Source organism: Apteryx rowi, unplaced genomic scaffold (genome assembly GCF_003343035.1).
Source record: "Apteryx rowi isolate R43461 unplaced genomic scaffold, aptRow1 scaffold_257, whole genome shotgun sequence".
NCBI classification, from domain to species: Eukaryota; Metazoa; Chordata; class Aves; order Apterygiformes; family Apterygidae; genus Apteryx; species Apteryx rowi.
Window position 1 is genome coordinate 1,121,686 of NW_020448941.1, and position 12,771 is coordinate 1,134,456.

The window sequence follows — 12,771 nt, forward strand, 5'->3', positions numbered from 1 at the left end:
AACTGACCATTCGCCAATTAAGCCCACCCCCACCCTGTCACGGGACTGACCGGTCAGCTGAGACTTTGTTCCGCCGGAGGCGGAGTCTTGACTTGAGTAGCGCTTCAACTTGGCCAATCAGATGGCGAGAGATCTCTGCAGCATTTCTCCCCCCTGCACTTTCGGAGGGGAGAGATAAAGAGGCGGAGCCTCGCCCGAGCGAGTTGACAGCTGATGAGACCAATCGGAGTGCGAGGGATCGGGGCCTTGCCCCTCCCATCGCTCAACAGTGTGACCGTGACGGCATTCGCAGGCGGCGCGGTTTGACCGGGCAGCCTCAGCGGGGGGAAATAGCTTTGATTGACAGTTAAATGATCCATTCAGAGAACAAGAGCTGCTCGCCCCGTCCACTTCGCACCTAGGCGACGCGGAGCCCCTCCGTTGTGTGGYCTTGCCCGTGCGGGCAGCCTCGGCCTCGACCTCTGCCTCCGCCTCCCTTCCGCCCCTCCGGCGATGCGGCTGAGGAGATACGGAGGAGAGGGGAAAGCACGCCGCGAAGGGGTGTTAGTCCCTTCAGCGCGGGTGGAGGTGGGGGGAGGGGAGGGTTGTTCAGGTGGCGGTTGGCCGTTTTTTGCCCCCTCGTCTGTGTCTCCCTTCAGCGGGGTTGGAAATTAGATTTGCCTTTTTGGGTTTCTGCATTTATGTCTTGTCACCTGCCTCTCATCACTTCACTCCTGAATGACCAGCAAAGCAATGGAGTCAGTGAGCTGGGCCTCTCCCTGCAACTCGTGGTTTGGATATTTATGGAGGAAGCTAATTTCGAGGTCTTCATTTGTTTTTTTTTAAACCGGCAAGTGAATGGTAAAGGAGAGAAGCCAAGATGTGTTTGGCTGGAAAATTCCTGCCCGCTTCCATTCAAGTTTGCTACCGAAAACAAGCAATGTTGGTGCTCCCTGCCCCAGCCATGTTCTGCATTTTGCTTTTGCTGTTTGTTCCTGCTTGTAAGGGACACAGGGTGTGGGATGCATGCTGTTCGGTGTATGTGTCGTGTTGCAGTAACAGGCTGAGGTGGACCGAGCTGCAAGTACATTTCTTGGGGTTTTTGTACCTTACTAGACTTGGGGATCTGGAAGAGACTCTGCAGGTTGAGGCAGAACTGTGTTTTGAGTGTGAATTGCAGTTGCATAGGACAGGAATTTGAGATCCCTACTTTACTGTGGAAGTGGGGACCCCCCCCCCCCATAATTAAGACTGTCTTATTTCTGTCCTGGATGTCTCTGAAAACAATATGTGCATGTTCACAGGAAATCCAGCAGTGCTCAGGAGCATTTTATCTGCTTTGCTGGAGCATAGCAACTGTGTTGCATCCATATGGCAAGATTGTGTGCATGTGCTGGATGTGCCAGGGGATTACTGGCCATATGACTGACCAGAGCTATTCTGCTATATAGCTAGAAATTCCAGCCAACTATAGAAATGCCTGAAAAATCTGCCTGAGCAATGTTTCTGGACAGAAAAAGAGGCTACACCTAGGAAACTCAGCCCTTGTAGTAAGCAAGTTGGTGAATGGCAGGTAGTAAAAGGAAAACATGGGAACAACAGCTAAACAGTGTTTAAGAGAGTGAAGTTATATCCCTGCCTCTGCCACATGATACGCTATGATGATGGGTAAATCACTTAAATCAGACTTTTCATAGGTGTCAAAAAAAGTGTATTCCTTGTCTGTGAGACATCCAACTTGAGACCAATAATTTAGATTTGCATAAATGGAGAGGAGCGACTGCTCCAACTATTGTCAGTGGAGTGATACTTTAAATATGTAAAATAGGTCATATGTTTAGAGTACTCTAATACTCAATTCCTACCAAGTTATGATGAGCACTTCAAATTATACATGCTTTTCCTTTACTCTCCATAGTGCATCACAAAACCAGCACCACATAACATAGCTTTTGTAAAATTGGGTATGGGTACACTCTGGCTTGCCTGTCATGGTAGCAGCTGTAGAACTGCATAGCCATCCCTCCCCCCCATTCAGACTGGGTTTACACCTGAAATGTTGATGGAAATAAGAAGAATGGCTCAAAGCAGTAGGTTTGTAAAGCTGCTAGAGGGCATTATGGATGGATGTGATGAGGTTTTAGATAGAAATGTCGTGGATAGCACAAAACAGGGAAAGGAGTGTGTGAGAAGAGTTCTGTGTTGTGTTGTGTTTTTCGCCTTCATCTAAATCAAGGATTTCTTACAAATATGATGCATGTAATGGGAAAGAAGAGGATGGGGTAAATAAGACTGTTTTAAGAAGCTTTTTGTCTTATATCTATGTTACTATCTTTTTTTGTGTTGTAAATCTGAACACCTTGCACTCATTTGAAATTTTATTATGATTATCTTGACACTATTTTTCATAAAGCATCCACTCTGGATGTTGTACTACAACCGAAGAATGTCAGCTTAGTTTTTCCCTGTTTGCAGAGAGAACTGGGTTTCTGAGTCTTTAGGGGTCACATTCCCCWTCTTCTGAACTCTTGTTAGAGGCAATACTACAATACCAGAAACAGAAAAGTTTTGAGTTTGTATATTCTTATATTCCTTTTCTGCTATTTGAGTTGCTTTTCTTCTTGAAATCACAATGGAAACAGAGTTTGAAAAGAAATCTTTCACTTCTATCTTCTGTTTTCCTGTTCTCATCTTCTTTTCTTCCTTGGGAAAATAACAAGCAGAAGCAATGTTTTTTTATGAAACAGTCAAATCTCACTAACACTGTACACTGGTTCTTGGTGCTCGTTGGGTGTCAGTATGTTAGTAAAGCCGAGTATCACAGAGTAATACTATCAATTTAAAGACTGGCAGGGTTCTAGCCTTTTTCTTTAGGCTTAATTTAGATCCCAGCTGTGGCTCTAAGGGGGTGAATTTTGTAAGTCCATAACCAAAACTTGTGACAAAATCTCCACACAGAAAATTATCTTATTATATTGATTTCATTTTCAGCTTCTTCTCAGGGCAAGTAAAAATATGAGACAATATACACATTGGGTCAGAAATAATTTTTTTTATAGAGCTATATGCTGCTAATGGCAGTCAGAAAAGCAAGAGTGCCTGCTGTAGGCAAAATACCAGTGTCCGCTGGCCCTTTTAGTAGTGTGCTATGCAAAAAAATCTTGGACAGGAATTGCTCATATGGTGTTTAGATGCTGCCTTTGCCTAGAGTCCTTTCTCTAGTAACAGTGTTGAAGATAAAATGACAGGAGAAGAGGGAATATGAGGAAAAAGGCTAAGTCAAAGAGCCATGTGTACTGGGCTATTGTGTTATTTGGTGTCACTGTATCACTCCTGAATCTAGTGCAGTTGCTAGCAGAGTAAGAGTAAATTGTCTCAACCATCATTTACAAAATGGTGCTCTAACTGGAGAGCACTTGCCTAGCCAGTGCATGCACCAGGCTGGTCATATCCTATGGGAAGCAAGGGCTTCCCAGTGCCAGCCGCCAATTGGAGTGAATAGGTGCAGGAGCACACACAGGGAGCTGTATCCCCTTTGAAATTAGGCTTTACAGTGTCATAGAAAATTTATGCTCAAAAACTAAGAATGAGCTTTTAAAATAAAATTGAAAATATAAAACACTATCTTCTGTGATGCTTTGTGGTCTTAGCATACTAATAGAACACATGCCTAATGCCATACAGTTAGACAGAACAACAACTCTTCTGTCAAGCAGTTAGTTTTTGGACTGCTGACACGCTGGGAGACCAAGCAGTGAGACAATTGTTTGGAAGCCCAGCTTGGCCATTTGTAGCATTTGCAACTTGGACAAACGGGTCCAATGGGAAAAGTTGTTAGCCCCTGCCATTGAATTGCTTTGTGGTTTCAGCTTCTCTGTCCCTGTTCGCAGACTCTAGGTAAGCAGAAATAGTGTTGTTCTGCAGATCTGTATTGCAAGACTGAATGAATCAAGGCAGCTCAAATAATTTCTAAAGAAGTCAACAAAAACTAAAATAACCCCCTCCCTCTGATTACTGAGCTAAATCTTAGGCTACATCAGAGCTGATTTCATGAAAATTCAAATCTTAAGTTGAATAGAAAACTCTAGAAAGCAGAGTTGCCTTCCAAACCTGTTTGAAAGGAAGGAGAGGTGCATTTCTCTTCTACTTCTGTCAGTAAATAGCTGACTTTCTAGTCTTGAAAAGGATTACTGGCTTTCTCATCTGTGGAATTGAGCTATAGTTAAAGCCTCAAAATAYGCATAAGCAGCCCATTTTTAGGTTCCTTTATGCTGGGCTCTATATGTTCTACATATAAAGAGAATTTGTATACAAATGTTTCAATGTCAAAACTGTGATCTTGTAATACAGCTCATGTTGATCCTCTGTGTTTCATAACAGTTCTCTCTACACCCTTGTCTATTACTTTGTCAGAACCTAAAGGCTCTACAGAAGGTCAGCGTGCCACTGTACATGCATTTTGTAGAAGGCAGTCCCCATCCTGCAAAGTCTGCAGTCTAAATAGTATTGGTGACTGGAATAGAGTACTGGTGAGGTGATCAACTTGCCAAAGGCCTACAGCAGATCAGTGGAAAGACCACGAAGAGGATTACGCCTCTCCTGCCTAATGCCTTTACTGCTTTCTCATTCCTTGAGTGATCTCTTTGCCTTCAGTGATCATAGCTGATTTTTAGAAAGGTATCTTGCAAATGTCCTTTCCTGTATGCAGCACTGCAGTCTGGTAGCAATGTCATTCTGACATGACAATTCTGAGGAAGATGGTCATTTGTAATCCACATAGAAGAGAAGATTTAATTTTAGTCGTTTCAATGTCATTTTAACTGCCATCATTTAATTAAGTCAACTTAATCAAAACACATTTTTAATGTGTTGTTTTAATGGCACTGATGGTAGGGGGAGAATATGGTTTTAAGGATGTTTGATATAACTAAAGGTAYACAGCTTCTGTATGTTGGGGCTGCAGCAATAATGAGGAAAAAGGACTAGGAGAAAGAAATCCAGTGTTTTCCTGAGATTGTGGAGAGAAATGAAGAATTGTGTATGTGATGCTTATCAATTATGGTTGATTTATTCATTAATTTTCAGTTCGTCTATTCTCAGTAATTTTAGCGATAAGGACTTGGGCAAAGCAAAGCTTTGCCAGCTGCCTTCTTTGGTAGGTATTTTGAATAAGCATCGCTACATAGCGAGCACTTTTGGCACCATCTTGTGGTCGAAAATACAGCTGCAGTCTCTCCAGATTTACATTCTTATACTCCAGCCAAAGGTTATATGAAACGCAGCCTCTCAAGGGCACTGCGTTTGATGTCCCCTCTATAAGGTTCCAGTTCTGTCCCACTCCAGCCTTTCTAGTGAACAGCAGCTAAGGGCAACACTAATGTGGACGACAGAAACTGAGTCAGAACAAGGACAAATGGAAATTGGGTGGGAGCTGGGGGGAAATCTGCATTCATTGTTTCCTTCCAGGTCAGTGGGGAATGTAATTTGTTCTGTCTTACTTGTTTGAGCTCACACATTTTAATAAGAGGTAAGAAGGTCATTCACAAGAATTTATTAGCTTATTAAGGGAACTTGCCTTCAGTAGTGCTAGGCTAAATGTTACAGACAATCTGCAAAATCTCATAAGCTGCACCATGGGGAGCTTAACACTTTTTAGCTGACAACACTGAAAAGCATCTCTGTTTCTAATTCCTGTTGAAGAACAGGGCCATCGCCTTAGTCATCCAAAAGCTAAAAGAACAAGTTAGGCTGTTTTCTTATTTAACATATAGCCATTTCTAGAGATTCTAAGCACTGTCTAGAATCAGGGCTGTAAGTTCTGCCTAAATCCTTTCAGTAATGAGAGGAAATGGCGTAAAGCAGGGCATAGGCCTTGATTGTAAGCAGTAGGGAAACACTGCTAATCCTGTTTTCCCCAACAGCCTCTGTCCTACTCCAGTTCTAGCTCTATTCGATTTCCCACATGCAACTTTCATATTCAGTTCTGTTTCTACTATTCCTGCCCCCCAGTTTCCAAGAAACCCTGCATCTCTTTCTTGTAGAAGCTTGTGCAGAAAGATAGAAGCTAATTGCTAAAGAGGGGACAGTGGGGTGTTGGATGACTTTTTTGGGTACTTTGAAATGGCATGTCTTTATCTTGTCCTAAATAGGGAATATACAGTGTACCAAGAGCATCATCCCTTCTCTGGTACAGCTGCTTAACAACAAAATCAAACCTGAGCTTGAAGGTGCCAGCATGCGAGCTGCTTGTCACACAGTAAGATGGGGAATGGCTGTCCCACCGGTCAGCAAGTCAGCACTAATTAATTACCTGTGTGCATACTCGTACACAGCCATCATAGCAAGGTAGAGGAGTTTGTCGCCCTTTCAGCAAAAGGTAAAGAAAATTTACACTTTCTCCATAGCTAGCAGGTTTAAGAGTTGGCCTCTGAAATCTGCCCTTATCACCTCTTCAACTGAGAATGACAAACATGGTCTTTTATCCTTTGGTTAATGAGGCCTCTCTGTTCTGACCTCCCGTGTTAATCAGCAGAAGAGTTTTGCAGCCCCACAAACCTCCTATCATATCGTGACTACTCAGCCCTTCTGGAAAGTGGGCTGGAAATGCACCTCTTCTTCCAGTTTGAGAGGACTTAGGATGTGGTGACAGAGACTTAAATTCAACACTCTCCACTCTACACTTGAAGAGGCTTAATAGAAATTCACCCAGGGGAGAAGTCACCACCAGCAGATAAACACCTTAGCTTGCCGATTCTACTAAAATAGTTAACAACTGAATACTTAAGATGTGAAAATATAATTTGTCATCATTAAGCTTTTATGTAATCTCTGCCCTATGGCCTGTATTTTGAAGGTAATCATTGCAACTGTTAGGGTGAAGTTACTGGGTATTGCTGAGCTAACCTAAAGCTTCTTGACTTTGAAATGGGGTAGTGTTGTTTCTCCTCTCCCCCAGGTTAGGTTATCTCTGTCTCTGTCTTGCACTGGCTGTGAGTCTTATCTCAGCTTACTGTGTGGTTGTTCTAACCCAGCTCTTCGCCCAGCAGAAAACTGTTCACTCATTTTTCAGGGCTGGTTTTCATATACTTCAGGGAGTTTAACAGACTTACTGAGAGTYGAGATGACCACCAAACGGAGGGCAAGGGAAGAGGCGTGAGTGCATATGTGGGAGTGGGGGAAGTGGGATCCTTTTGATTTTGGAGACTTGATAGCATTAAATTAGCTCAGGTTGTGTTGCATCTCTTTGCCTTACGTCTAGGGTCAGAAGCCACAATTAAGCAGTCATTTCCACCAGTAGGAACCTCTACTGTTGCCAGAAAAATTCCACGCACCTTCCTGCCCCTTGTTTGCGCTGCCTCCCTTGGGCTCAAGCTCAAGTCGAGGGAGCTGTTCTTCCTCTGGGGTGAGTCGCGCTGCGGTGAGATCAGTTCTCTGAGCTGTGGCCATGTGATCGCCAGCGTTGCCGCAAGTGGTGAAGCAGGAACCCCTGGCTGAAAACGGGACTGTCTCTTCCAGCAGCAGTGTGGATTCATACCTGAATTAAGTGACCATATAACAATGGCCCAATTTTCATTTTTGCACCCTTCAAATCAGGCTTCTAAATGAGACACCTAAATACAAACATGCTGACCATTTTCAGAAGTGTTTCTCCCACTTTCTTTAGTAGTGACAATGTTTGTGACATTCAGGCCAGTTCTGTTCATACACAGTTGAGCTAAGTCTTGGGTCTAGTTTGTTATTGATACTTTTTGGGGGGAGGATCACATGCTTGAGAGCCGAGGGGATGACAATCACAGAATCGCTGAGGTTGGAAGGAACCTCTGGAGATCATCTAGTCCAACTCCCCTGCTCAAGCAGGGTCACCTAGAGCACGTTGCACAGGATTGCATCCAGGTGGGTTTTGAATATCTCCAGAGAAGGAGACTCCACAACCTCTCTGAGCAACCTGTTCCAGTGCTCTGTCACCCTCACAGTGAAAAAGTATTTCCTCATKTTCRGATGGAATTGTCTGTGTTTCAGTTTGTGCCCGTTGCCTTGTGTCCTGTCGCTGGGCACCACTGAAAAGAGTCTGGYCCCATCCTCTCGACACCCTCCCTTCAGATACTTGTACACATTGATAAGATCCCCCCTCAGCCTTCTCTTTTCCAGGCTAAAGAGGCCCAGCTCTCTCAGTCTTTCCTCGTAAGAGAGATGCTCCAGTCCCCTAATCATCTTTGTAGCCCTTCGCTGGACTTGCTCCAGTAGTGCCACATCCCTCTTGTACTGGGGAGCCCAGAACTGGACGCAGTACTCCAGATGTGGCCTCACCAGGGCTGAGTAGAGGGGGAGGATCACCTCCCTCGACCTGCTGGCAACACTCTTCCTGATGCACCCCAGGATACCATTGGCCTTCTTGGCCGCCAGGGCACATTGCTGCCTCATGCTTAACTTGGTGTCCACCAGCACTCCCAGGTCCTTCTCCGCAGAGGTGCTTTCCAGCAGGTCARCCCCCAACCTGTACTGGTGCATGGGGTTATTCCTCCCTAGGTGCAGGACCCTGCACTTGCCTTTGTTGAACTTCATGAGGTTCCTCTCCGCCCACCTCTCCAGCCTGTCCAGGTCTCTCTGAATGGCAGCACAGCCCTCTGGGGTATCGGCCACTCCTCCCAGTTTGGTATCTTCAGCAAACTTGCTGAGGGTGCGCTCTGTCCCTTCATCCAGGTCATTGATGAAGAAGTTGAACAAGACTGGACCCAGTACTGACCCCTGGGGGACGCTGCTACAGGCCTCCAACTAGACTCTGTGCCACTGATCACAACTCTCTGAGCTCTGCCATCCAGCTAGTTCTCAATCCACCTCACTGTCCACTCATCTAACCCACACTTCCTGAGCTTGTCTCTGAGGATGTTATGGGAGACAGTGTCAAAAGCCTTGCTGAAGTCAAGGTAGACAACATCCACTGCTCTCCCCTCCTCATCTACCCAGCCAGTCATTCCCTCGTAGAAGGCTATCAGATTGGTTAAGCATGGTTTCCCCTTGGTGAAGCCGTGCTGACTACTCCTGATCACCTTCTTGTCCTCTACATGCTTGGAGATGGCCTCCAGGATGAGCTGCTCCATCACCTTTCCAGGGATGGAGGTGAGGCTGACTGGCCTGTAGTTCCCTGGGTCCTCCTTCTTGCCCTTTTTGAAGACTGGGGTGACGTTGGCTTTCTTCCAGCCTTCAGGCACCTCTCCTGTTCTCCAGGGCCTTTCAAAGATGATTACATAAGAAATGTCGGCCACAGTGTTAAACCAGCGCTGTCAGTCTATGGTGCCATTGCCACCTGCCTGAAAGGAATAAATGCAGTCAGAACAACAGGTCTGAAGCATGCCACAGCAATTCTGTTGCCAAAGAGGTTTTATAATTACCTGCTGACGTTGAAGGCCTGCTCAAGTACAAGGAAATGTCTAGCTGAAGCTAACATGCAGGTAGTGGTAGTGTTGTGAGCTTGGTGGCTTGGGGACTACAGTCTAAGTAGCTGTGGTAAGCCAAGTAGCTCTGGTACATTCCTATGCCACCATGCAAGAATTCTGTTTTTTTAACCTGTTCTCATTTCTTTCTCCCATGTAAAGTTGCAAGGGCTTGGTCTTACCTCTAGTAACAGATAAGGGGCTGTTTTTGTTGGTGATTCTGTATTGGAAAGTGTTGCTGAAATGTCAGTGTAGTCCCACTGATGCCCCACCAGCAGGTTAGTAGCAGTCATAAAAGAGGGTTGCAGCCTTTTACTGAAGCTGCTCAGCTTGCCCTTGCTGCTTGCTCCAGCCTCAGTTTTTACTGTCAGCAGTCCTGAAAGAATGAGGAGAGTCACTTTCTCTTTGCATTGAACGAGGAGCTTTGTTCAAGTAAAGGTTACCCCCAAAGCTACTCTGTCTCGTTCTTTGGAAAACTTCTCTCTAGAACATTCTCTTATAAATAAATCCAACATTCCAGTGTGGTGATGCCGTGGTGGCACTACGTTGCACTGTGCTGGGTTTGGCTGTGAGAGGCGCATTGTAGTGTCATAAATTACAGTATTTGTCCCAAGTATGAGAGCTTATAAAATTCTTACTGTGATGTCTTAGGCCAATGCTCTGGAACACTGCAGTGATTTTTAAAAGCTGCTGTGGTATTAGTTAATCTATAAATTACTTGTTCTGAAGCAGCATTTTTGTAAAACTTATGTAATAAAAATTAAATAATGATAATGTTTAAAAAACAGAGGTATTAAAAAAGTGCCCTGTTCTGCAGACCAAAGCAATAATATGTTGGGCAGCATCAAAGCATTAAAAAAGATGGTTTGCATCATTAACACTAAATGAAATGGCTTAACAAACCAATAAATGATGAGACTAAAGCAAAGTTATCACACAGCATAGTTTTTGAAAGTGCCAGAAACAAATTTCCTGAAGCAAATAATTTTCAGGTAAAACTAGAATTTAAAGGAACATATTTTTCCTCTTATTGAATAAAAGATCGAATATTGCAGTTAAATACTATTTTGCATATTCAGCATACTGTATGTATGGTCTTCCCAGCGGCCTAGTGAAATGTGAAGGAAGAATGAGCACTATTTTTCTCATTTTGCAAATGAGGGAAATAATGGAATTATGTCAGGGAAGAGTAGAACAATTCTTGCTGCTCATCCTGAAACTCGGTGTGTTAGTTAAATCATTAAATCATGCTTTTTCTTAGTCTGCAGAAAGTCTTTACGGGTTGCATTCTATAAACAAGGCTATGAGCAGAATAGTACTTAGGAAGAAAAAAGCGTGGACCATTTCAGAATCTATCGTGTTCCACTATGGAAACTGCAGTTTTCACAGTGTGATATATATGTGCATAAGGCTTTACAGTTATGTACAAGAAGATAAAGTTCATGCTCCACAAAGTTTAGTCTAGGGCAGGGATAGGAAATATTGGCTGTTGGCTGGCTGTGACCTGTGACTTAATTCCGTGTTATGGGAGTCTTTTTGTTTTATTTTTAGATAAGGTGAGCGTTAACGGGGCTCAAAAGGCCTCTTTGACCCTCAGCAAGGAAAAGGTTTCCCACCCTTGGACTAACATGAAGTTGGTCAGGTTAACATTCTTCTCAGTAATGCTTCTTATCTTCGTGCATCAGTACTATCTTGGGAGCTAAATATTTTTCAGATCCAGAACTTATTATTCTTGCTTTGGAAGGTATTTTTTCTCCGTACATCTAAAGAATATGGGATGGCATTGATGAATCTGAGCAATTTTATCATACTTACTACTGTAGAACCTGAGCACAGTGTTCTGAGATAAGAATATATCTAAGTGTACTAATTCTGTCTATTTGATGGTCTATAATCTTGTGCATTCGAAACAAACCCTTGAATACATGCACACCAGACCAGATTCAGCAATGGCCAGGCCAGGCCACCTCCAGTGACTTCAGTGGGTTATAGTTAGCCTTCTACCACTATTCCCAGTTTTATCTTCCAAGCTCTGATTCAGGAAAACACTTGTGTAATTGTAAGCATCTCTTTAAATCCATGATATAATCCCACAATATCTCCATAAGCAGGAGGGTGGAAAAGATTTGGTTTTTTGTTTTTTTTTGTTTTTTTTTAACTAAAGCAACTTTCTGCAAAAAATAGGATTTTGGCACATTTCTAGAAGAGAAGGATGGGAATAGTTTGGGTACAATGCTTTCTTGAGTCAGGTAAGCAATAAATCCATGTAAAGAAATAGTTGAAAGGACTCTTGGGAAACTTGTGGATTATACTTGATTTCAATTTATTTTTATTTTATATTTAACTTTACATTAAGTACCTGCTTAATATTTTGCTGAATTGGAGTTTCCATCAGATGTTATTTCTCTCTCAGCACATTGCATTGAAAGGAATTTTGAAATAAACCCCTTGTAATTCCCCAAACTCCTACGAGCACTGCTCTGACATGATTTGACTGATTTTGATTGCTCATTGCTTCCTTCCCACTGCAAACCCCACCCTTCCTTGCTGATGGCCTGGGGAATGCTCCACAGCCCTTTCCCCTGACAGAAGCAGAACTTAGGAAATGGTAGGAGTGGAAGAAGAAAATTCCTCTCTCACTATAGCTGGTGCTGAGTGTGACAATGGACTGCTCCATTCCTCCACTGAAAGTGGCTTGGACAGAAGCGCCATCTCAGGGGAAGAGTTTGGGGGTTATTTTGGTTGCTGCAGGGAAATTCCTGTGGTGGTGGTGTCTTTTCCTGCAGAGAAGCCTCAGTAGCAGCTGCTTGTTCCCCATGGATGGATCCAGGCAACAATTTATTTCTTCCTTATATCTTGCTCTGAGGTGTCATGATGGCAGGTGCTTTTTTCCTCTTTGCTTGTGAAGGTGAGGCTGCTGTCTTTTTCTGAGGGGCCTAAGAAATAYAGAATCTCATCTGGGCAAAGCTGGGGGCATGTCTATGATGGATATTACTTAAGCTGAACATAACAAAGCTTCATTCTGTAAGCTCTAGGTCATGGACACTAGCAAAATTTCAAACAAACAGAAAGGGCTACAAGCAAAATTAAAACTTGTGTGAAAATTAAAGCTTTAGAAAATGCATTTTTCCACATGAAATTTGGTACTTTAACGTGTTTTATGATCTTCTTTTAATTGATGTTTTCTCAAAGAAACTTACTATGATGCATCCAGCCCCGCATACAGTCAATGGTAATTTCTTTCTTATTACAGAGAGCCTCAAGTCAGACCCTAAATGCTTTGAACCTATTCTTGCCTTTCTTTAAAGTCAAATGACCTATTGGTTGTCAGAAATGAAAAGCAAAACAACTAGGATCTTTG